Raw genomic sequence first — 26,218 nt, forward strand, 5'->3', positions numbered from 1 at the left:
CGTTCAGGTAACTAGGACTACCAGAAAAGCCTGGAGGAAGAGTTTTAAAACTATTCTGGTCCGTAGGACATTTTGTTCGTTTGAATAATTCGCTAGATTAGCGACCTCACGCAGCACGATCGACTGAGTCAACGTCCGCGTTGGATCTTGGTCTAATCACAAAGGATTTCCGGCACAGTTCCGCCGGAGAGTACCCTTCTCGGCGCGGCCAATACGGTCTCGTCCGTGGTCCGTCGATTGAGTCAACAAAGGGCACGCCGAAGCTTCATCGATAGCGTCCAGAGAGTGGCAAGCCGCCATCTCGACCAATCGAGGCATCCCGCGACCCCGCCATCGTCCCGAGTCGATCAAGCTACCAACCCGCCATCTTCCTACCAAGCCGTCGTCGACAACCAACTCACCTTCTGCTGCGAGCGCTCGCCATCGTCGTCCAGAAAAACCCCCGGTACGTACCGAACAACGGATAATCACCCCGAACAAATCAAACCCACAATAGTCCAAATAAATTTTTACTTACTTTACTTATGGATCCTGTACACCTTCGGTGGTGCAAAGGGCCGACTTGAAAATTGTTATCCTACTATGTAATTAGATTTTCTCAATAAACGTCCATAGTCATACCCAACAACACAATTCCATTACACAAGTGCAATATTTAAATAACTCCGCAGTTTCTACACCCGTTCTTCCGCGTAGCCCCTCCGAATTACCCAGTAGCATGCCGGCCCTGCGACACAGTTCAGGGATCTCATGTTACTGAGCTATTAACCGGGAGTTGTTGATCCGCCTTGAGGCTTGAGAGCAAATCCTTAAGTCTAAGAAGGTCTCAGCACTATAGATCAATTTCCGTGCGTTTGTTTTGTTTTCCTCAACAGCTGAACCAAAATTGTATTTTATTGACTTTTTACATTTCCCCGTTAAATTCACTAACTTTTTGTATATACAAACCTTGCGGATCCCAAAACGAATCGATTAGGGAAAAATCTTGCATATCGGTCAACCCGATCGCGAGTTAAATCGTAAGGAAGGAAATCTCAACTCATTTTTATTAGGGGAACAGACGGCTTTGGCAGGTTTTGTTCTATTATTGTCAGGGGTGTTTTGTCGACCGAATTTGGTCATTGATCATTCTGCAGAATCAAATTTAAGGCCGTCACGAAAAGTGGTCAGGAAGTATGAACTAATAACTCAGCCGATTTTGATGATTTTTTTATCAATCGATCGACAAACTGTTTAAGATTTTGCACAATTCAATAAAGGCGCTAAACTATTGAAAAAATGAATATCGTCAGGAACTGTTGAAAACTTGTTAAACACAGTTCATTGCCTACATTTCGTAAAAACATGAACTCTCATTGTACATTTTGCAAAAACATGAACAATTTTCAAAATTGTAGTTGCAGTCCGCTGATGCAAAAGTGTCGGCGGCGTGATGCCAAAAACCATCTGCGGCGGTGGCGTGGCGCGGCGAAATTTAAAAAAAATATTTTTCCATTTTTACTTTCTGTTTTTTAATGGAAATTAAGACTGAATCGCAACCTGTTTTTTCTTTAGTTTTTTTATGGAAATAGGATCAAAGGCTAAGATGGTCAAATAACGCAGATATGCATCGGCGTTGCGACCGACGCTGCGTTACCGGTTTTTCCCGATGCACACCTACGTCTTTTTAACGCTGAGTTGAAAAGACGCTACGTGGGCATCATCTCTAAGATGTGTTTTGCGTTTAATGATTAAATCATTAAATTTTAATGCTTTGTATTTTTTTAAACCGCTAGGCATTCCACGGGGGCATGTCAGTCGATCCTGAGCGACCATTTCGAAAATATTTGAAACTCTGCACAGTTTTTCAATTTCATCTAAATCGTCATTTTTCGATATCAAATCTTCATATTGAGTCACGACTAACTTTTCAAAAGGGTGTATGTGAAAATGGTTCAAAAATATTTAAAAAGCTGCACAGCAAAAACGGAATGTTCGATTGTTATGATTTTTTCAGCAAAGTTAGACAACTAAATGGTGATTCTTAAGAAAATGTGCACAGTAAAAAAATTTTTTTGCCTTTAAGAATATCATTTTTGTCACAAAACTCAAATATCTCAAAACCCTATCTTTTTCGAACGTAATTTTTTAGGGAAAACGGTCCATTATATTAGCTATCTACCATAAAAATTTGGTGATGGTAAACTAATAAACAAAAAGTTATGACATTTCAAACATTTCACAATTTTCACATTTAGTAAAAAAATTTTTTCTGTTTAAGTTATTTCGAGAATTGCAGTTTGATGCAGATTTTATTGTTAAGGGACGTGATTTAAACAAGTTGTTTTCATGATATTTTGATTTAATTATTCATAGCATCTATAAGAAACTTAGACACGATCCAGTGTTGTGATCAAAAGTATTGATAGTGTCATAATTTTCATTGCACGTGACTGGCGAAAAATTCTTTTAATAGTGTTGAAACCTGTTGATAATGACGTTGATAGAAACATATCAGAAATGTTATTTTTAAGACAAAAGCTGCAAAATCAAAGATTTATATACACGTGTACGTCTATAGTTTACCTGCAAAAAATATACCTCTTAGAGAATAGACTTTATGATCGGGAGGAAACGGGTATCTTCAACAACAACAAATGCATGATAGGTACATACCATGACAATGCTCACGAAAAAGCAAAAAATTACTACTACTAAGGTTGTTAAAGATCTTATAGTAATTTTTTCTTCAGTCAACAAATGACACCAAACTAGTCAGTAAAAACTTAAAAGTGATTTTGTTTATTGAAATATTACGAACAACATGAGTAGCCGCTTTCTCAACTGTTGTAGGCCGTTTGATGGAAAAAGGTGTTCAAAAGAGTTACGAAATCTCACCGAAAGCACCATAGATAAACTGAAAGCGACTGGTTATGCTCCAATGTCCACATTGAATACAAATTTACGCATTTGCACGTCCTGCCGTCTAAACGTTGACAAAAGAGCAATCTGTATATCATCGGTTGAGCAGAGCGCAGGAAGTTCGAAAACGACAGCAACTGAGGAATTGCCAGATGTATCGACAACAACTGAGGAATTACCAGAAGTATTAAGTGCTGAGAGCCTTGCCACCGTACCATCAGCGAAATCTGTTTCAACAAATCAATCGGAAGATGAGTGTATCCAAAAGGTCAACATCGAACGCTTTAACGAGGGCATAGCTGGGATAAAAGTGACTCCGATTAAATGGAGTAAGATGGACTACGTTTATTACCCGGAGAAAAATACCGTGAAATAAACGAAGCTGTACGAAGAAACCTCTTCAAATTAGGACCTGATGATGTGGAAAATACAGACTACGATGAGGTAATTATAAATATGAAGGAAAGGTTCTCGAATGCAGCCACGACAAGGAAAGAAAAATTATTGATTTTGTCGATGCTGCCAAGTTCGTGGTCTATTCAGGATGCCATTGATGAGTTCAAAACCAATAGAAATACAGTAAAAGAGGCAAAACAATTGAAGAATAACTGTCTTTCAACCAAAAATACTAGGTCTAGTACTGCATTAACAGATGAGACAAAAGAAATAGTAGTTCAATATTTTGAAGATGATGAAGTAAGTCGAGCTATGCCTGGTCAAAAGATTATGTATCAGTAAAAAAGATGGAAAGCGTCAAGCAATCCAAAACGATTAATAATGACGACTTTGAAAGAAGCGTACACACGCTTCAAGGAAATTCACGATAATATTAAAATAGGTTTTCCTCATTTGCAAGCCTTCGGCCAAGGCAATGTAAGCTTCTTTCCAATTCAGGAACACATAATGTGTGTGTGCACAACCCATGAGAATATTAATCTTATTTTACATAGTTTGAAAAGAATCAATTTAACAAAGGATATTAAAATGTTAACTGGTAGTCTTTTGTGTGAAAATACAACATCAAATTGCTATCTACGATCTTGTTCGGATTGTCCAGATTCTTCATCATTGGAAAATACTTTATTCGCTGAGTTTGAAGAAAAATATATTGATCAGTTATCATTTGAGCAATGGGTGACCACGGATAGGTGTGACATAGAAACTATTGTAAAACCTGTAGATGAGTTTGTGTCATATTTTTGCTTGAAATTAGAAAGTTTAATCCTCAAGATTTCATTAAAACAGAACAATCCAGCTTTTTAAAAATACGAAAAATACATTACAAAATGGTGAATTTTTAGTCATTTGTGATTTTTCTGAAAATTACAGCTTTGTATTGCAAGATGAAGTGCAGTCCCATCACTGGAACGTACAACAAGCTACAATTCATCCATTCGTTATTTATTTTAATGGAAGTACGCAAATTGAACACTTAAGTTTTATTATAATTTCCGAAGATTTAAGACACGATTCAGTATCCGTAAACTTGTTCATTGAAAAAATGATTAACTTTTACGCGTTGATAAGCATAAAGAAGTCAAAAAGATATATTTCATGTCTGATGGAGCAGCGTCGCAGTACAAAATCGTAAGAATTTTCGAGCCTATGTCAATTTAAATCAATGTACGGAATTGATGCAGAATGGCATTTTTGCTACATCACATGGCAAAGGTCCTTGTGATGCTATTGGAGGAACAATAAAGCGCATGGCCACAAGAGCAAGTTTAGCCAAAGAACGTGAGCATCCAATTAAAACTGCGAAAGAACTTTTGATTGGGCAAATCGTAGAAAAGAAAAGATTTAACCAAATTATCATTTTGTTTTACTACTACTGAAGAGTACGAAATAAAGGCTTCAGAGCTCAGCGAGCAATTTAATAACGCGAAAACGATCCAAGGAACCCAAAAATTTCACTGTTTCATTCCATTGTCGGAAAATAAAATTAAAGCAAAACTATACTCAAACTGTGCTGATAATAATTCAAAAGTGTTCGATATTTTGAAAAATTTGAATAAAAATAAGTATTAATAAACTGTTTTCATGATATCATAACCCATACCAAAATTCAAACCCAAAACTCTTAGAGTTTCTATAACAACATTGTGTAACTGCCACATTTAATTTAATACTTAGGATAATATTAATTCATTTTTATTTATTTATACATATAATATACATAATATCGATGAATACAACAAACAACTTGTTTAACTCACGCAAGGCCCTTAACAATAAAATCAGCATCAAACTGCGATTCTTGAAAAAAAAATACACGAAAATTTTTTTTTGTTTACTATATGTGAAAATTGTGAAATGTTTGAAATGTCATAACTTTTTTGTTTATTAGTTTACCATCACCAAATTTTTATGGTAGATAGCTAATATAATGGACCGTTTTCCCTAAAAAAATTACGTTCGAAAAAAGATAGGGTTTTGAGATATTTGAGTTTTTGTGACAAAAATGATATTTTTAAAGGCAAAAAAATTTTTTTTACTGTGCGCATTTTCTTAAGAATCACCATTTAGTTGTCTAACTTTGCTGAAAAATCATAACAATCGAACATTCCGTTTTTGCTGTGCAGCTTTTTAAATATTTTTGAACCATTTTCACATACACCCTTTTGAAAAGTTAGTCGTGACTCAATATGAAGATTTGATATCGAAAAATGACGATTTAGATGAAATTGAAAAACTGTGCAAAGTTTCAACTCAATAGAAAATCATGAATTAAAAATTTTCTTAAATTTTGATGCTGTTGCTTGGAATCGCTCTGTTATTCACCAAAAGTTTTTCGTGTAAAAAAACCATGTGGTTCGAGAGCAACACCCCCCTCCCCCCATGTGGCTTATCGTGGTCATTTTAAACCCCCCCCCCCTAATATGACCACGTGGTTTCTGGACGGCCCCTTATTTTTGGGGTATCTATTAAGGTGACCCTTTTGTGACAAATTTTGTGAAATGTATTTTTTTTAATCTTTTGAGTTAATGTACTGGTAATGTTTTATGGCAGAAATACTACATTTTGATAGGGCGGTCCCGAAAAAAAAAATTTTTTTAAGCTTATTTTTTCTTCAATTCAAATTATTTTCAAAATCTGTCTTACCATCGCTTTATGGTCTTTAGATAGTGAATCTTTTGGTTGCATAGAATGGTTGATAGCTTCATTTTCAAGCATGTTACAAGCCTTTTTTCCTGTAAAAATGTTATTTTTCTAAACATTCTACTGCAAATATCAGCATAAAATTCAATCGTATTCTGAAACTTCATTCAGGCCCATCAAACCCTTAATACCTCATTTGTCCATATGTGTCCACTTTTTATGATGATCGTATTAGTTTTTGTATGAAAAATCAGCAATTCCATGTGAAACACGTTTAACATCTTTCGGATTTTTGCAATATTTAGTAGAAACGTCTTTTCAAAAATGAAATAACTCGTGTTTTCATTTTGTCATTAGCGTGACTTTTTTCAATATATGTACATTCTTAGAAAAAAAAATATTTTTAAAACCATAACTTTTGGGCTACTGAACCGTTCTCACGAAATAAATGCCCAAGAGCACTACTTTTGTGGAAAAAATACGAAAATATAAAATTCAATTTGATTTTATGTGGCTAGTTCACAGAACAATTTGATTTCCAATTTTTTTAAGTGAGGGTATTCAACTTAAATTTCTTCAAATGATCTGTAAGTTTTACATAACATCAAAAAATGTTCGACAACCGGTTCCAAAGATACATTTTTTCAATTGTAGGGTAAAGTATTTGATTCACCAATACAACCCGATGGTGAGTAACTATGCAACTCCATGGAAATTGTAAAAAAATAGAAAAAAGATGTTGATTTTTTCGACCACCTTATATCGAAATTGATCAACCTAAAAGCGAAATAAAAACATGGGTTTTTTAATTTTCAAAAATCAACGATTCTACCAAATATTGCAAAAATCCTAGATATATGGTATATGTGTTTCACATGGAATTGCTGATTTTTCATAAAAAAGCTAATGCGATCATTAAACAAAAGTAAACAAATATGGATAAATGAGTTTTCATGGATTTGATGGGCATGAATCATTACGGAGTAGTCCGGAGCGAGAGGAGGGTAATGGTGATGGAAACAAATTAGGGTTTGCTGAACTCGGGAATAAGGTGGGCAGCATTAGTCGCACCAGATTGGGCGAAATGATCCATGTGCTCAAGAAATGTTCCCAAGCAAGTCATAGGATATGCTAGCCCTGGAAGCCCTAGGTGAGGTAGTACATAGAGGTGAGCCTGACGAGATTACTTTACTGAAAGACCCCGCCTCGGCTAACGCGGTGAAATATTCCGAGTGAAAGACTTTCAGTGATTTATAGCATCCAACCCGTGACATCGGCTAACCGGTGAAGATGATCCGCGAACAGGATCCTTAATCGGTAACTCTCAACACGCAGGAGACTTGTGCCAGTCAGGCAGAACCTTATAACAAGAAGCGGTGGTTTTCAAAGCTTCAGGAACCGTAAGTAATTATAATGCAATTTTACTTTTCATGAGCAATCCTATTCCAAAAGTGAAAGCATTGAAATACTGCATTAAAATGGTAAATATGCAGTCATTATTTGATAGCTTACACGTCCTGAAGTAACGTGCGAATGTGTTCCAGCACGTGAATAATAATTTAAACCAACTGGTGCGGAAGTAAGAGCAGCAACCTCAAGCGAATCCCGCCGAACAGGAATCCATCAAATCCAATAAAATGTTGGCTCACGTTTGATGGCAAGCAAATAAAGCCCAAGGCCTGGCTCCAAACACCCAACATGACTATGGACCGCTTCAGAAATCTGATGTCTAGAAATAATAGCACATGTTTCCAAAGACCGACGTCTGATAGACAAAAAGTCACCCCGATGGAAATTGACCCATCATTGCGTTCCAAACAGAACCGAAGATTTTTTTATTTTTTTATTATTATTATACATCAACAGGCTTGTTGCTGCCCCAATGATGTTATGATTTCACCCAATAAATATAATACAATAGTCATAATAAAACATACAGATAATCAAGTCAAGGCAACACACATTAATATAGCTAATTAGCTTGGGCCCTCCTTAGCCGTGCGGTAAGACGCGCAGCTACAAAGCAAGACCATGCTGAGGGTGGCTGGGTTCGATTCCCGGTGCCGGTCTAGGCAATTTTCGGATTGGAAATTGTCTCGACTTCCCTGGGCATAAAAGTATCATCGTGTTAGCCTCATGATATACGAATGCAAAAATGGTAACCTGGCTTAGAAACCTCGCAGTTAATAACTGTGGAAGTGCTTAATGAACACTAAGCTACGAGGCGGCTCTGTCCCAGTGTGGGATGTAATGCCAATAAGAAGAAGAAGAAGAAGCTTGGTCATGAAGAAAAAACAATAAAATTTACGCGTGACAAATGAAAATGGAACACTTGGGAAACTCGATTGAATATCCACTGCAAACCGCCTGAAGCTCCTTCTTGATCGTAATTCGTTCGATGGTGTTTTGGCCTCAACATACATAGTTACGAAGAGCTCTCGGACGAGTGTTCAGGTTGATAAGCTCAAGAAGAACCTGTAAATCAATCCTGCCTTGTACGACGACAGCAATGGTCAATGCTCTGGTGACGTTCCTTCTAACTTGCAAAGTATCAAGGTTGATTAGGCGACAGCGGCTCTCGTAGCTTGGTAACCGGACAGGGTCACTCCAGGGCAGCCTCCGAAGTGCAAACCGAAGAAAACGACGCTGAACGGATTCCAGTCGTTCCACACCATTGTTGTAGTGTAGGCTCCAAACGGCTGAACAGTGCTCTAGAGAAATATAGCGATTTCAAGCAATATCTGTCAGAGAAAGTTTTAGCGATTCGAAACACAACTGCAAGCCTTACCGACGACGTATGCGATGTGCTGCTTGTAAGTCAGTTGTGAATCCAGGATTACCCCGAGATCCTTCACGTGATTCACGCGCTCGATTGTCGTTCCTCTCAATTCATAGTTAAACATAATCGGCTTTTTCTTTCGAGAAAAAGTAATAGCGGAGCACTTTGCCGGGTTGACCACCATTCGATTCAATGAACACCAATTGGTGACGGCGACGAGTTGGAGTTGCAGGTCTACGCAATCTGCATATGAGCGGATTTTCAGATAAATTTTGAGATCGTCTGCATAGGACAACCGTGGACCTTCGATAACAGCATTCACACAAAGATCAATGGTGCCTTGCGGAATGCCAGAGGTGGTACTAAACATGGGTGAATAACAGTCTTCTAAAGTAACCGTTAGTTTCCGATCCGTAAGATAGGAACGGAACCAGCTAAGAAGATCGCCGTTGATTCCAATCTTCTCAAGCTTGACGATTGCAATCTCATGGTTCACCTTATCGAAAGCAGCAGACAGATCGGTGTAATTAACGTCCGTTTGAGCTCGTTCTACTAAGCTGTCGGTAACATACGAAGTTAGGCACAGTAGATTTGTCGTGGTGGATCGACCGACAATGAACCCATGTTGATCATCGCTCAGGTACTGCCCACAATGGAATGGCATTGGATCCATGACAACCAACTCAAATAGTTTTGAAACAGCGCTCAATGAAGTAACGCCCCAGTAGTTATTGACGTCACGCTTGCTGCCTTTTTTGCAGACGCTTGCTGCCTTTTTTGTAGACTTTGCGCCTTTTTCCAGCATGACGGGAACAAACCGTTTGACAGAGAAAGCTGAAAAATGCATCGAAGTGGTGAAAGCATGGAGACGATATGTTTCTTGAGTAATGAGGAGGGAATCCCATCGGGGCCTGGATGGAAGAAGGATTTCAGTCTTGTTGAGGCATTGGAAATCGTTGTGTTTGAAACATCCACGCTGCTTAGCGTCTGATTTGTGACCGGAACATTCTTTGCGGCAAGTGAGATGTGATCGGCTCTTCATTTGAGAAAACGCAAGCAAATTTAGCAGAGAACAGGCTACAGATATCTTGTTGCATCGAGGCCGATACGACGTCCAATACCATAGATGAAGGCAATTCTTTCTCCTTGCGTTGCTTATTTACGTAATTCCAAAAGAATTTTTGGATGTGATCGGAGCCTAGATTGAATTCCCTGCTCGCATCGGCAATAAGAGGTCTTTTTCAAGCGTTTGTATTCGTAGTTGAGCCTGACATAGTGTTGTTTTAGCGGGAGTGTACGATATTTGGTAAATCTTTTAAATGCGGCCTTCTTCACTGTTTTTAGCGAACGTAATTCATTTGGCATCCAAGGAACGCGGGAGCCATCGCTAACAATCTTCTTCGAGACATGCCGATCTATAACATAAGCCAAGACGTGCGAGAAAGTTTGTGCAGCGAGATTGACGGACGTCGTCTGAATCCAGAATATGCTCCCAATCCAAATTAGACAACACATACTACGATGGTCCGCCTTCCGAAAATCGTACGAAACTGCCGATAAAGTGATGGAGAATTCAAGAGAACCTAGTTATTCTTGACGGGATAACTAATGCGCGATGACGTGGAACGAGCATACTTTGGATTGCGTTAATTTATTTAACAGTAAACGGTTATAAAAAGTGATCTGGGTTACGAAATAAGCTTCGACTGAAGCGGGTCGTTGATTTCGGCATAATTTCTATCAGCGGGGGAGCTTCCTACAGAAGTAGAATAGATCGGTCGACGAGGGTTGTCGAAGTAATTCGCGACCAAGTTGGGAGCTAAATGGCTCAACAAGGTAATTGGAGCTGATAAGTTTGCTAAGAAGTTTGCTTAAAACCTGCATGCAATATTGTCGACTTACGTCGATTATTGTATACACAGGATTTTATTTTTACACGATTTTTTTTCGCTCGTGTTTTTTATCGTGTGACTTCAATTTACCACCAATCTCTTCGCAACATGTTTCAAAAAATCCAGGATAAATCAAAGAAAAATCAAATGATAATTGATATGCGTTAAACATTTAGGATGAGTGGAAAATTGAGAAAATATAAATCATGTAAAAACAGAATCCAGTGTACATTTAAGCTATATTTTGTGTGAAATAACGCTGATTATGGAGTTCCATTTATACGCATTATTTTTAGGGTAAATTTCTATAGATTTTTCAACCTGTGTACAAATAGCAGAAGGGCTATTCTAAGGTTACCGCCATTGGGGGTGACAATGGGTCTGGGGGGTGAGAATGGGTCATCGCTCTCACCGGCAGCCTGGAGCTCGGATAGCAAAATCGTTCAAAAAGGTCTCTTGGCTTCTTGTCCTCAGATACATTCAATCTATTCTACAAGCATTCTAAGTACTTGAAACAGTGACCCATTATCACCCCCATTTGACCCATTGTCACCCCCGACGACGGTACTAAAATGGGGCAGCATAAATCGTACCAATCTAGGGCGGATGGTAATTGCGTTAATTGCCTACTCCCGGAAGAATTTCCAAAATGTAGTACTTATAGGGGCTATAGGCTTTGCCCTCAATGTTCTTTTCCTACATAGTAAATAGGAACAACTACCCTGAAGTCAACGTTATCCGGCGAATGCTTGCAGGAAAGCGTTCACCCAGTTTGCTAATTTAAAGGCTTTTCAAACGAGAGGTCTCCAGCGATGTTCCGAGAAATTCAGCTCAACGACATGATGTGACGTTGATTCATTTCCGAGTTGAAATTATGTTGATTTTGTTTATCAACATTACGATATTTCTGGAAGCACTTAATTGAATCAAAATCAAAATATTGAGGACACCCCATGTCCTCAAGGAAACGTTGATGCATAGCGTATAAAAGAAGAGCAGCGCACAAACCACTCAGAAGGAGGCGTACGTGTTGGTATTCGTTTTGATATGTCTGGCACTAAGCCTAATGGGCGGTTTTATATGCTTTGTCGGCCGCCCTCGGTGTAGGCATTTGTCTGTCTCTTAGCGAAGGAGGGAAGGTTAATGAGAACACATTATTTATGGTTCCGAAATTAAATTTTAAATCTCCATGGGGTAGAGGCACTAAGATGTTGTAACATTAAAAGCCAACCGGAATAATGATGTTTGTAATGAAAGCGATTTTCATTTTAAATAGATGGAGAAGACTTTTCTCGTGAAACATAGTTTTTAATCATAGCGCTGGTTTTGGGAAAGTAAAGCTGAGCTGCGTTAATTACCGAATTTGTTCAGCGATTGTGTTTCAAGTTTTTTTTTTGTGGTTTATGTGCAGTTCGGAGGTGGACTTTGTTGGATAAATTGTGTGGTCATGTATCAGGTATCAGGTATCAAAAAGTTGGCTCAGGCTCCAACTGGGAGATTTATGCTTCACCCCTTCATTGTCTTTCTCATCATTCACCTGATGGAAGGGAAGAAGGAAAGGATTGAGTAGGACATGGAAATAAGAAAAAGATATCAGAAAAAACTTCATGCAAAATGAAGAAATCTCAGCCTTTGAATAAGCAGATTTATTCTGCAAAAATCTCTTATGAGAACATTGGGAAGCCCAAAGGTAATTCAATAACATATAAAGGTCTGGTAGAAATGTGTTTTACGAACGTGCAAAGAATGCATAACTTTACAGGAAATTAGAGTGCTCCAGCGAACGAGCACATTCCCGACTTTCCGCTAGTACCAACGAATATCGCAGCAAGATACAACTACCTAAATTTCACGAGAAACGTCGACTTTGTTGTATTCTAATTCAACATCATTGAAGCAGGGTACTGCGAAAAAGCAAGGAATTGTAGATGCAGTCTACTCATTCAGGAGAATCCCTTTTCAAGTTGTAATTGAAAACAGATTCAAAGAACTCAAAATAAAGCATCAATAAAAGGTACCCAAAAAGGTTTCTTCTGTTGATTCCGGATGGTTGTGCCACTCACAATAAGGTGAAGTAACACGCATGTATTCGAAGAATCAAACGATCTTGATTCGATGACTGTAGGGTCAAAGATTATCGACAGATATTACTCTTGAAAAAAAAAGTTTCAAAATTTCGAATTAGCTCAAATCAGACCAAATGCTTTGCTGAAGTGAAGCACAACGAAACATTTTGTATATTAAAACATATATCCTAGTTTTTTCCAGCATTGTATTGTTCTGCTGTTCCAACAACAGCAAAATTTTGCGAATTTTTGGATATTTTTAGTTCATGCTTCGTTTAAAGGGCCATTTCTCAAAATAAAAAACTCTGTAATCTCTATATAGGGACACGGCAGGTATTTCCGTCCATCGTCGTAGAGGCTAAAACCAACGAAAGCAACGTACATTTGCTAGAACTCCACTATAGCAGAACGTTTCTCCTGAGCTTACGATTTGGTACGTATGAGTTTTACAAAAAAGCGTCTCTTTTATTGGTTTTCGAGACTATGACGAACAGACGAAAATACCTGCCGTATCCCTATTAAAATGAAATTACGTTACTTTTTAGGAAATATTCTTGGGATCAGCTATGAAAAGATGAAACACTTCGCTGGGAAACTTGAACAAATGTAAAAATACTAAGGGGGAACTGAGTTTAAAAAGCGCCAGCTAGTTAATATTCGCCATTGCAATTTATGAGTAAATAAGTTGAATTTAGTTACAAAACCGATGGCAGCTGACTTCCAAATATGTTGTCGGGCCACCAAATTAATATTTATAATAAAACTCCGTCCTTTGATAAAATTTAGGCTTCCATTTCTCTAAGGTTTTTTCACTAGATAAAACCCACAATAATCCACCTAGCGGTGATGGTGCTTTTCTCGTGTATTATAAAACAAGAAAACACATAAGAGTAACAAGAAAATCACATAAGAGAGGTCAAAAATGGACTTTAGGGAGATAGATTCAGCTATTTTCATCAATTCACATTCAATTGCGTTCATTTGAATGCATTGCAACAGTTTTTGAAAAAAAAAATTCGATTTTGAATTTTTTTTCCAGGGGGGACCCTTGGGAAAAATGGGGAAAAAATTAATGTTTTTCTAATAACTCCGGAATGAAACGGCCGATTGGGCCGATTTTCAATAGCGATTTTCAATAAATTAGGAAGGATTCCGCGTCGAATGCAACCTGTTGCAAGCAAATCGGATGAGGCTAAGTACAAAAAGTGTGTCTCACATTTTTTTGTACACACACACACACATACAGACATCACCCCAATTCGTCGAGCTGAGTCGATTATAATACTATGGGTCTCCGAGCCTTCTATCAAAAGTTCGGTTTTGGAGTGATCCTATAGCCTTTACGTATACTTAGTATACGCGAAGGCAAAAACATTTTCTCAGTAACCTAAAAAAACAAATTAGTAATAAGACGAGTTTGTACAATCCCATTGAATTAGTAGAGTCTAGTACGAGACACTGAAGGCGGCCTTACTGTTGAGGTCGAAATACGTATCTGTAAAGTTACAATCAAGTGGTGGAATTCAATGGGATTGTACAAACTCGTCTTATGACAAGTGAAGACATTCCACTAAAAAGCTCAAAATAATTTTCCTAACAAATTAGTAATGATAATGGCAAACTACTAAAAAGTTAACTTTACTTCATTTTTCAGAAAAAAACACACATTTCATTAAAAACTTTGCATGCAGGCCAAAGCGCTCTGATATGTTTGACTGTTGATGTCCCCAGGTCCGATTCCACCGCGTGCAGCCAGCGTGTTCTAGTGACCAGTGACCAGCCCACTGAAGTCTGCCGTATTTTATACGATTCACAATATTTTCTTCTTTGTATACTTGACACAGCTCATGATTCATGCGTCTGCGCCACACACCATTTTCTAGTTTCCCTCCGAGTATTGTACGCAGCACTTTTCGCTCGAAAACCCCGAAAACTCTATGGTCCGCCTCTTTTAACGTCCATGCTTCATGTCCATAAAGGGCCACCAATAAAATCAGAGTTTTGTGTAGAGCAAATTTCGTTTCCGTCTGCATGTTGCGGGACCTAACCTGGTTACGTAATCCGTAAAAGGCCTTATTCGCAGCAGCAATATGTCCAGCGCCGTAGCGTGTGGTTAGCCAGGTTGGCCCCCGCCAAGGGCGCCAGGCCTTGGGAGGGCGCCGAAATCCAAAACAATGGGAAATGATGACGAATCTATTCAAGTTTTTTTTTAACGCGGTTGAATTCACTTGAATTGAACAGGAACTAGAATTGAAAAGAAGAATGGAGCCAGTTCCTGTGGATGAAGCCCCAGATGAGGACTTCAATACTCCAAAAGCGAAACACAGAGTAGACTGTAAAAAATCGCGTATAATTTTTATTCGTGACTAAGATATCTAAACCGTTTTCAAATAATAGATACTCGGGAGTACCGAGAGGAAGTTTGTTTAAATTTAAGATAAATTATCTCATTTTATGCAGGCAAACTAGTTGAGGTTCAAAAACGGACCAGAACGGTTGCATTTGATCCAGTGACATTTTCGATTCCTTTAAACCACATTTATGATGGTAAAAAAACAAGCAAAGCCGTTAATATTCGATAATATTTTGAATTTGTTTTTTTTGGTCTATATAATCTTATAAAGCTTTAAACGAAGCACTTATTGAAAAACATGCTGAACACAACTGAACACAAAGTATGGTTTTTCTTGATTCGACTACGTCTGATCCACTAGTAAACTCGCAACAAGGAAGTTTTGATTTTTTCGTCGGTAGCACACCCACTATTGGATCTAGTTTTTTTTTATTTCGTTTTTTTAATCTTTCAGAAAATCGTTAAAATTTCCATTATACAAAAAAAATGATTAAAATAAGGCCCATTTGTCGTTAAGCGTCAGAGAGCCAAAATCATGTTTTAATTCCATTTTTTATGATTCTTATTCACAAATATTAGTTTTGGAGAACCAAAAGACTCGCGTATTGGTTATGGAACACAATAATACAGTAAGAAAGCAAGGGAATTTAGAGTGCTTATGCTTAAGTAATAACGATGCTGATATTCACATAGTCAATACCGAGAGGAAGACATATGAAGGGGAAATGGCAGACATTAAAACGGAAAATAAGAGGAGGATATTCGTGATGAGGTATGGCAGACAAGAGAATGGGCAGACTATGATTACATTCTTACATCATCAACTCTCAAAAATCGGCAAACAAGGGACATGTAATCGAGATCAAGGCACGCCAACACTTCCATAATAGCCCTACAAATAATTTAAGTTGAATGAGCTAATTTTTCGGCTGAAGAGGCTATATTAAGCTGAACAAGCGCTTCACCCGCTTTCAACGTTTGTTGGGAGGCTTTGGTTGTTTTCCTAGGACCTGGAGATGTTCCCTTGCCGCAAATCTGGAGCCACGATGCTACCCGCACGACCACACGACGTGATCAATATCCCGATATTCTTCGCCGCAAACACAGAGCTTGTCTTCCGCCCCACTCTGAAAAGATGTGCATTTAGAATGTAGTGATTGGACAACACATGATTCGAATGAATTTTTGTCCCATATTCAATTTTTTGAGCGCTTCGATACCTGCGGGCAAATTGAATACAGCCATCAACCCAACTTCCCATTTTTTTTTTTCATTTCTGCTGCCAGCTGATCAAGGTTTCATCTTATCCAAAGAGTCCGCTTTCTCATTTCCCGGGATCAGGCAATGAGAAGGAACCCTGGCCAACTGATTTTGAAAATATACCAGCTCTTATCAAGCTTTTTGTTTCGAACATGCATGAAAGTAAGGGGCGCAAAAAACGGTTTCGCCAATGGCGCTTGGAGTCCACGCTACGTCTGTTCACTTCACGGGACAAAGGCGTTCCAAAGTAAATAAATTCTTCAATGACTTCAAACGCATTCCCATCAAGCACTACTTCTGTACCAACACCACTAGGTCTTCCTCTATCTCTACCTGCCACCATCTACTTGGTCTTGGTAGATTTAATGGTTAAGCCTATCCTCGTCGTCTCCCTCTTCAGTAGGACAAAAGCCTTCACTACTGCTCTGCGATCGATTCCAATAAGGTCAATGTCGTCCGCGAAACCCAGGAGCATATGCGACCGTGTGATGGTAGTGCCGTTCCTCTGCACGCCAGATCTCCTAATAGCGCCTTGTTGTTGAACAATAAATTCGAAAGTGCATCATCCTGCTTCCATCCGCCTAAGGTCACAAACGAGGTTGACACTTCGTCTGCAATCCGAATACTTGATTTCGAGCCATTGCACGTATAAGTCTAATCAGTTTCACCGGTAAACCATGTTCTGACATTAACTGCCACAGATCATTTCTTTTTACTGAATCGTACGCTGCTTTGAAATGAATGAACAGATGAGTCTGCTGTTGTACTCCCGGAATTTATCAAGGATCATCCGCAGGCTAAACATCTGATCCGTCGTTGACCGGCCCTCACGAAAACTTGGTATTCGCCTGGAATTGATGATGATGATGATGGTCCCGCCACATTCCCCTACAAAGGTTTGAGCTGGACGAGTTATCGTTAAGATATTTAATTAAGATCAATTTAATCAGATTTACAAAAAAACGATCCGATTATTTTACAGATATAAATTCCTAAAAAATTTCCATTACTATACAGCAAAAACATAATTGAAAAATGAGCCGTTGATTTCAACTTCAAACTTTCGTAAACATCAGTAGAGATACTTACAGTTTAACAAGAATGTAAAACTTGTGATACCTCTCGCACAGATTTCAAAAGTTTCACCATGACACGCGCTTCATAAAGTCATAATACAAGCAGTAGATAATAACTCGTAAGTATCTTTCAGAGTTAAATTTAATGTACGACAACACAGAAGCCAAATCTTGTGTTACCGCTCCGTCGATATCAGAAGTTTCGGCAATAGACGCGAATACAAAACAATCTACCAGAATGCTTACTACTTATCCAAGGAATCATTCAATCGGCTCGAAACAAGCAATATTGATTACACATTTGAAATCATTTATACCTGGAAAAAGGTTCAAACTAACATTACGTCAAAAAAATAAAATCCATCATCATCATCGAGGCGAAAGTTATAGTTCATATGTCCCCCAATAAATAGAAAATAATGTAAACATTTGGTCATGCTAAATCATCCGTCGTAAAACTTCGTCAAAATATACGTGTTTATCAACTAAAAAAAGATCAGGTAGCTGTTCAAAAAGCAGCTTTGACGTGTGAAATACATTGTTCCTTAAATTGTGTAAGTGTTGTTGCACGTTTTATATGTGTACGCATCGAACTGAAAACATTTATTCCTTTGAAAAACAAAGAGTTTTGTGAAGCTCCGTTCCACAAATAAGGTGTTCTTAATTCTTCCGCGTTTCTAGTGTTATAGCTATGAATATCACTTCCTCTTTCAATTCGATCACACAAATATCGAGGCAGCAAACCGTTAACTACTTTAAAAATGAACACCATTGTCAAATATACTATTCTCTGCTTCACAGATAGCCACTGCAGGGCACTTAATAAAAAAGTAGAAGAAGTGAATCTATTACATCTTAAAATCAAACGCATTACTTTATTTTGTAAACGCTGTAATCTCGATATTTGCGTTTCATTAGCTAGGAACAAGATAGAAGAGCAAAAGTCCAAATGAGGAGAGATGATCGATTTATACAATTGTATTTTGCTAGCAATAGTTAAGTCGTTTTTCAATCGGCAGAGAATTCCATACTTCTTGGCAATTTTCTTGATAACATTGTCAATATGTGTGTCAAATTTGAGCTTGTCATCAATAATCACGCCAAGATATTTAATCTCGCGTACGCGATCAATTGTCTCATCATTGATTTTTACAGAGACATCTACATCTATACGGTTTCGCGAAATCAACATAAATTTAGTTTTACTTATATTCAATTTTAATTGTTTGTACTTCAACCATCTACTTAAAGAACGCAAATCTTCATTTAAGCGCGAAACGGCTTCATCTAGGTTCTTAGCTGCAATGAATATTACGGTATCATCAGCAAAAAGGTTAACATCACAAAATCGTAAAACTCGTCGCATATCATTTATGTACATAATAAATAGAATGGGCCCTAATACACTCCCCTGTGGCACTCCGAGTGTGTTCTCCACGGGGCTCGACACAAAATCATTAAAACAGTCCTTTGGGTTCTATCAGACAAATAGCTTTCAAACCATTTATATGCAGAACCCGAAATTCCAAAGCGCTTGATTGTTCTCAACAACAAGGGCCTAGAAATTGTTTCGAAAGCGCGTTTTAGATCCAAAAACACAGCAACAATCGTATCTTTACGCTCCATGCTTTCTTTCCACTTCGCCAATACCAAATTCAATGCAGTTTCACAAGAATGGCCTTCTCGATATCCTGATTGTTCTGGTATCAGCAAGCTATTATTATTCAAGTAAGTTATCAGCTGGCCTTTAACAACAAGTTCTAAAATTTTCTCTAATGTGTGCAACATATTGATGGGACGAAACTCTTCGGCTTTAATCGTCCCAGCAACTTTTTGAATAGGAATCACTAATGATTCCTTCCAAACGCGTGGCACGTGCCCCGTTTGCAATGATTCATTAATCAGGTCCAGCAGGTTGTTTCCGATGACATCGAAGCAATCTTGTATCACTTTTGCATTTACGTTATCTACGCCAGCCGTTTTTCCCATAGAAAAGCAAATAATTCTAAGTTCTTCCAACGTTATAGGGCGAAAGCCATCAAAAAGCAATTAACATTAATCGGCTGTTTTATTTCGTCAGGTTCATCAACCAATTCAATTGATTGATTAATTGATGAAACGCTGTTAACAAAATATTCATTAAACTTATCTGCAACTCTTTGTTCTGATTGTTCTAATGTGCCATCAAAAGTTATGGACCGCGGTTTACTTGTACTAGGTTTCAAAAGTGATTTCAAAATTTTCCATAACTCTTTGCTGTTGTTTTGGTGCTGATCAATTCTCCTCTGTATATATTCGCAACGCGTACGCTTTAAAGATTGCGAATATTTGTTCCGCGCAACCTGATACTTATTCCAATGATTTTGATTATTGCTTCTACAAAATTTCTTATACAATTTATCTCTTTTACGTTTGAGACGCAGAAGATCTAAATTGTACCAGCTGTTTGAATTATTTACATGCACACATTTTTGTTCTACTAATTGATTGGTACAGGTTTTCAAAACGTCGGTTAAAACAGCTGATTTATGTTCTAATGTCCCGGAACTAGTTTGAAAATCCACGTTTCTTTCAACAAGATTTGTAATTGCTTGTTTTGAGTATTTCCTCCAGCACTTCAATTTTACTAAATCGCAATCGCTACTACTATTATCATCAACATTGATTACTATTGTTTCATGATCGGTTATTTTCAAGTCAATATGAGTTCTAGTACTAACTGTATCAAAGTTGGAATAAACATGATCAATTAACGTTCTACTGTGTCGGGAAATACGTGTATAATCAAGCACTTTTTGTTTTAAATTTAAGAAATCAGCAAGTCTTTTCAAATGATTCGAATTATGGTCGTCACACCAATTTATATTAAAATCTCCAGCAAGTATATTTAATTTACTATTATCTATAAATATCTCCATCCAGTTTTCTAAAATTTCAATAAATCGCTGGTCACTTGAACTGGGAGAATGATACAAAACACCATAATTGCCCATCGTCATGCCACATACAACTGTAATGCCCAAGAACCAATTCCCATCACAAACTTCGTTCATTTGAAGCTTGTATTGAACCGACTCTTTGACATAAATAGCAACACCGCCAGTGTGTCTCGAATGTGATAAACAAGCAGCTACACTATATCCCGGGATGCTATATTGATCAAATGCTTCTATGTCAACAATGTGAGTTTCTGATAAAAATACTAAAAATGGACGTTTATTTTCTACAATCTCACGTAGTGCGATGTAATTTGTAGATAAACCAGCAATATTAAAATATAGAATATCAAAATTGTTCACATTACTTCTGGAACTTGGTTGCTATTCATTGAAATGTAAGCTGCTTTTTTCGATCAAACAATCTTTTATAAACTTTACATTCAGTGCTAAACGCTCCATGGTTAACGTCCAAGTCCATTTTACGGTCTTTATTCATTTTTACACAATTTACACATCTCAATACAGTTGACGTGCATTCGGATGTCTTGTGACGATCGCTGCACTTTGAGCACGCAATGCTATTTTTGCACTCCGTACTCATGTGCCCAAATTCTCCACATTGAAAACACCTCAAGACACTAATCTCGGGAACAACTATGCACCGATCAAACCTTATATTAACTTTTTTCGCGGTCAACAAACAGCTATGGGTAGCTTTGTCTACCTCTATTACAACGTTGTACTTGTTGTACTTAAAACGTGGGTTTTCGTACATTCTTACTACTTTGACATCATTTATTGCGATGTCCTCATTCTGATTTTTCAAAATCTGAATGAATTCATCGGAGGAAAACATATCGCACATGCCCATCACTTTAAGTCTAGGCACCGATGAGGGAACAACAGCATTATAACTTTCGCCCAAATCGCTTTGAATGCCATCTTTCACAACATTGACATTGTAGCCAGTTGCACACTCAGCAATAATAGAGCCGTCTTTCCCGTTCCTAAAGTTACTGATCTTGTGTGTTTTTGGATCTAATTTAGTATTCAAAAATTTCCGAGTAACATCGCTACTCTGGTTGGACTCTTTTGGTTTGATCACAATGACGAGTCTTACGAACAACCTTCTCATCATTTGCGGTTGAACTTTTCTGTCTATTCTTCTTAACGTTACTCTTATTCCCAGTGCTATTTTTGACTACATCCGCGAAACTAACTTGCTCAATAAAGACATTATCAGACGCATCGGTTACGTCTTCCTGCACCTTGCGTTTTTTACCTCTGGGAATCTGATTTGGCTCCGGAGCCAACATTGATGTACCTTGAATCACATCCATTGCAGCTACTCTCTTACGCGAATCAAATTGAGAAAATGAGTTCTTCATATTTTCCAACTCTTTAGTTACTAATTCCCGAAATCCAACAATTGCCTTCTCCAATGTGCAATTTACATTTTTCCCCAACTGTTCCATACCGTCCAATAACGCGTTGTTTACTTGAGCAGAAATGTGATCTCGAATACCACCGATTGAGTCAGAGAGAGAAGCAATCTTCTTCAACTCCTCTTCGCACATTATGGAATTCGAAATCGGTACATTTTGCTCGCCACAAGTTTGGCTTGATAAACAATCATCGCACTTAAATACAACATTCACGTTCTCCGTGACCAGCTTAGCCAACGGTTTGGTCATAGAAGTGCACTTGTAATGAAATACTTTAGTGCACCTACAACCAGAACACTTCATCGGCAGATCGCTAGCCACAATCCCCATTCCACATTCATTACACTCAACCATCCTAATGAAGCCTACACACAGTCACCTCTCGGTGCATGCAAACAACACAAAACAAAGCACAAAGAGACAATAAAAAGCGCAAAAATTTACCGGCCGCCAGCTGTTGCTGGGGCAGAAAAATCCCAATTTCAATTAGAATAACTAATAGAAACAAGTTGTCTCCTAGTTATTCCGTTGCACTGCACTAATGGGCACACGAGGAAATAAAATTTTCTGCGGCACTATGCACTTTTCACACGTAAATTATTTAATTAATAACTGCACGGCAGACACAAACTACACTGTTCACCATTTTATCATCGAATGTGATCGATCGAATTCGCCGACGGTCTCAGTCTGTTAGACAGGACAGTCTTATGCCGCGCGCCATTGACAGTTGCGTAAAACCTCCGCATATCGTTTCTATCCATGTTCTCCTGCGCTTCAACTATCACACTCTACTCGTGTTGCTTTTTTTTCTGCAGTGGATTCGTTTCTCTTCTCCCCTTGCTACATTGTACAGCTCTCTGTTGGAGGGTACGAGGGTTCGACACCTAGCAACATTATTCTCGTCCGCAACATCAAACCAACCATTTCGTTGGCGTCGCTGTGCCATGCCTAACACTTCCTGCGCTGTTGTAGTCACAGCTACGTGGATATTTTCACAAAATCTGTTGACATCGCAAGATCCGGTGGCATCTTCTATCTGCTCGTCCAGCTTGCGGTGGTACTGTTACGCATCGTTCTGTTGTTTCGTGAATTCGTGACGCTGGAAAGTCGCGCCTGAATTTTTGCAACTACAAGATAGTTATCGGACCTCTGAAGGACCTTACATCTATAACATCCGAGAAATGTCGTACGTGGCCTATCTGTGAGCAACTGTCTCCACTCGGATGTTGCCAGGTGTGAAGTAGGTACTGCTTATAGCCATCCCTCTAGCAGCAGCAAAGGTTACAAGTCGCAGACCATTATCGTTGGTAGTGGAATGAAAGCTTTCCGTACCAATGACAGGGCGAAAGAAACTCCCTCTTCCGATATGCGTATTTGCATCCCCGATTACAATCTTTACATCGTGTGTTGGGCACTCTCCGTAGGCCTTATCAAGGCTCTCATAACTCATTCGTTGGGGCATAGATGCTGATCTGGCTATAGTTGAAGAATTTGCCCTTCATTCTCAACACGCAAATGTGGACGCTTATTGGCCTTTACCGGATAACACGCTTCATATGCTTCCCGATCACCATGAAGCCAACTCCTCGTTCTGCTCTGTCACCGCCGCTATAGTAGATGTGGTACTTGAATGAAGTGTTCGCAATGGGATCCACCGCCCGCAATTCATGTTCTCCAGTTCTGGGCCACAGTATTTCTTGGATTGCTGCCACACTATCGCCGACCTTCTGCAGCTCACGAGCCAGGAACCCAACACATGCGGGTTCATTCAAAGTTCTCACGTTCCAAGATCCGACTTTCCAATCGTTGTCCTTTATTCGTTGCCGGTTCTGTTGCCGTTGAATCAATCCGTTCGCTCTACTTTTGCCTTTCTTGGTAACTGTAGAATCTTCGGTAGGCTAATATAAAATCGGCTATAACAATTATTATAAAAATCCTCCATTCTTCCATAAGTCTTAGAAAACTAGAACCATACATCTGAATTTCTAAACAAATCCTCTCTGAAATAATATTTATTATAAAATAGACAGAGAAAACAATATGCAAGCTTTCTCCAGGAATTCCTTCGACAATTGCTCCAGGAATTCTATCGGGAATGCTATCAGGGATTCACCATTATTTCCTTCAAGAAATCCGCCCGAACTTCTTCATAAGTTCTGCAGGGAATTCTTCAGATAATTCTTTCGTGCTGCTTCTCATAAAAAATTCTGATAAACTGCACCGTGAAACACTTAAGAATATTCCGCAGAATTGCCAGTAAACATTCCTGAGAATTTTTTGAAAAAAATTTCCGTGAAAGTTTCGGATAATTTCTTATGAAAATTTAAAAGAATAGAAGTTTCAGAGTATTTCCTTGAAACTCCCAGAGGAATTTCCGAAGAAATTCTCAGAGGAATTCTCGGAGAAATTGCCAGTGAAACTTCTGCAGGAATTTCTTGAAGAACTATAGGAAGAATTCAAGGAGGAAACTCTGAAGGAATTCTCGGAGGAACTCTCGTAAAAACTTCCGGATTAGCTCCCAAACAAACTTCCGTGAGAATTCCAGGAGGAACTTCTGGAGGAATTTGTAGATAAATTCCTAAAGAAAGCCTAAATAAATTCCTGGAAATAAAACTTGAATGAACCCGGAACCCGGAGGAATTTTCAGAGGAACTAAACATTGGCTTCATAGGAGGCAAGAAAACCAAGTAAATACTTTAGTCCCACATTGCTCAATTTCAATTTCTTTTTATTTATTTTTACCTGAAAAGCACAGTAGACTGTATCTTGATTTGTACAAACATATCACGTTAGAAATCAATTTATTCCAAGAAAAAAGAAAACGCTACTCTCATTGCTTGGTAAACACTTCCGCGTCGTAGAGATACATTAATGTAGTATTTAGATTGTATTGTGAGGCTGAATCATCGTTCCATTCAATCCACAGAAGACAGCGGATGTAATTTCATTTTATTTGTGTTTTGTATCCTGTTCGTCACTCACCAACCAACAGAACTGGGATGGTTCCGGTGGAAAAAGCTTCTTTCTTCAGAAGGTAGCCAACAGGGTGGGACAATTTTGAATAAAATTATACTCAACAGTAGTCTAAATCTTCTGTATATATAAAATTAATTTGCATTTCCTTTGAAGCTAACTCACGAACGGTTAGCCGATTTGCAAAGTTTTATCAGTGTTTATATATACGAAAAGTTCAAATTGATGCGGAAAGTTGGATTTTTTTTCAAAATACAACGTTTTCCTGAGTTTTGAATAAAACCATCAAGCATGAACAGAAATCGATCTAGAGTGCTAAACATTGACAGATTGTTAGCAGCTTCTCTTACGGAACAATGCACGTCGTCGACTAATCAACATTTTGGTATGAACAGTACATGGAGGCGCATGGTACCTCGTAGGTTAGTGCCGCTGATCAACCTGATCAACGATTGAATTTTAGTACGATCAGCCAAAATCAAAACAAACCTTTTTTTCGCAAACTTCCACCACATTGCGATAAATTTGAAATATTGTGGTAATTGAACCGCGGAGCGATGAAACTGGGAAGTGTTTCCCACCCTAGTAGGAACAGGAAACGAAAGCACAATATGTAACATGGTAATTGAAGTCTATTAGCAAATGCCAAGAAGCGAGGGATGATGGTTGGAATTCCAAATAAAAAAAAACTGGGTGCAAATGTTTCTTTTATTCACAAGCATGCGGTTTGCTGCGGGTTGCGCTTTTATGTGGCTTGCGTGGATGGCTAGGAGCAACTTCTCGGGAATTATTTTCCATTTGTTGTTTGATACTCTCGGGGTTTCGTTGTAATCTGTTGTAATATTTTCAAATTGTTGTTTAGCCAGTTTTACGGTTGCCTTGCAAATTTTGCGGTCTGCCCTTTGAGGAATGTGAATTCAGGTTTTCCTGAATCGATCACAGCAAGGAAAAAAGAAATGAGAGCTGAATACACATTCCTAAAATAACAAGTTTATGCTAATACTGTTTGTTCACGAAAATTTCTGTTCTGAGAATTGGAATGAGATCGTATGCTAGTGTAGGACCATCCTCAACTGAATGAGATTACGTTTTTCGCTTCGCGGGAGTGAATCCCGCAAGAAATTGTCGGTCTGAAGGAACGGAAACAAGATACTCTATCTGAGCTACATGTTGATAGTATAATTATGTTTAGACTACGTCTTTCAATAAGCGATTATCAACACTTTTGAAGAGGTGTATGAAACGTTACGTGCAACAGTAGTATGTTAATGTGATGATCATGATGATGAGTTCAGAAACATTTTGACGAAGGATTACATCCTACATTGAGAGTGGGGCGCTGGAATAAAAGTCAAAAGTAATACCTATTTCATTTTAAAAAGCTACCTGAAGTGTTTGAAATATAGATCATTGTGTATTGTTACCAACAGCT

The sequence above is a fragment of the Armigeres subalbatus genome, chromosome 3 (genome assembly GCF_024139115.2).
Source record: "Armigeres subalbatus isolate Guangzhou_Male chromosome 3, GZ_Asu_2, whole genome shotgun sequence".
NCBI classification, from domain to species: domain Eukaryota; kingdom Metazoa; phylum Arthropoda; class Insecta; order Diptera; family Culicidae; genus Armigeres; species Armigeres subalbatus.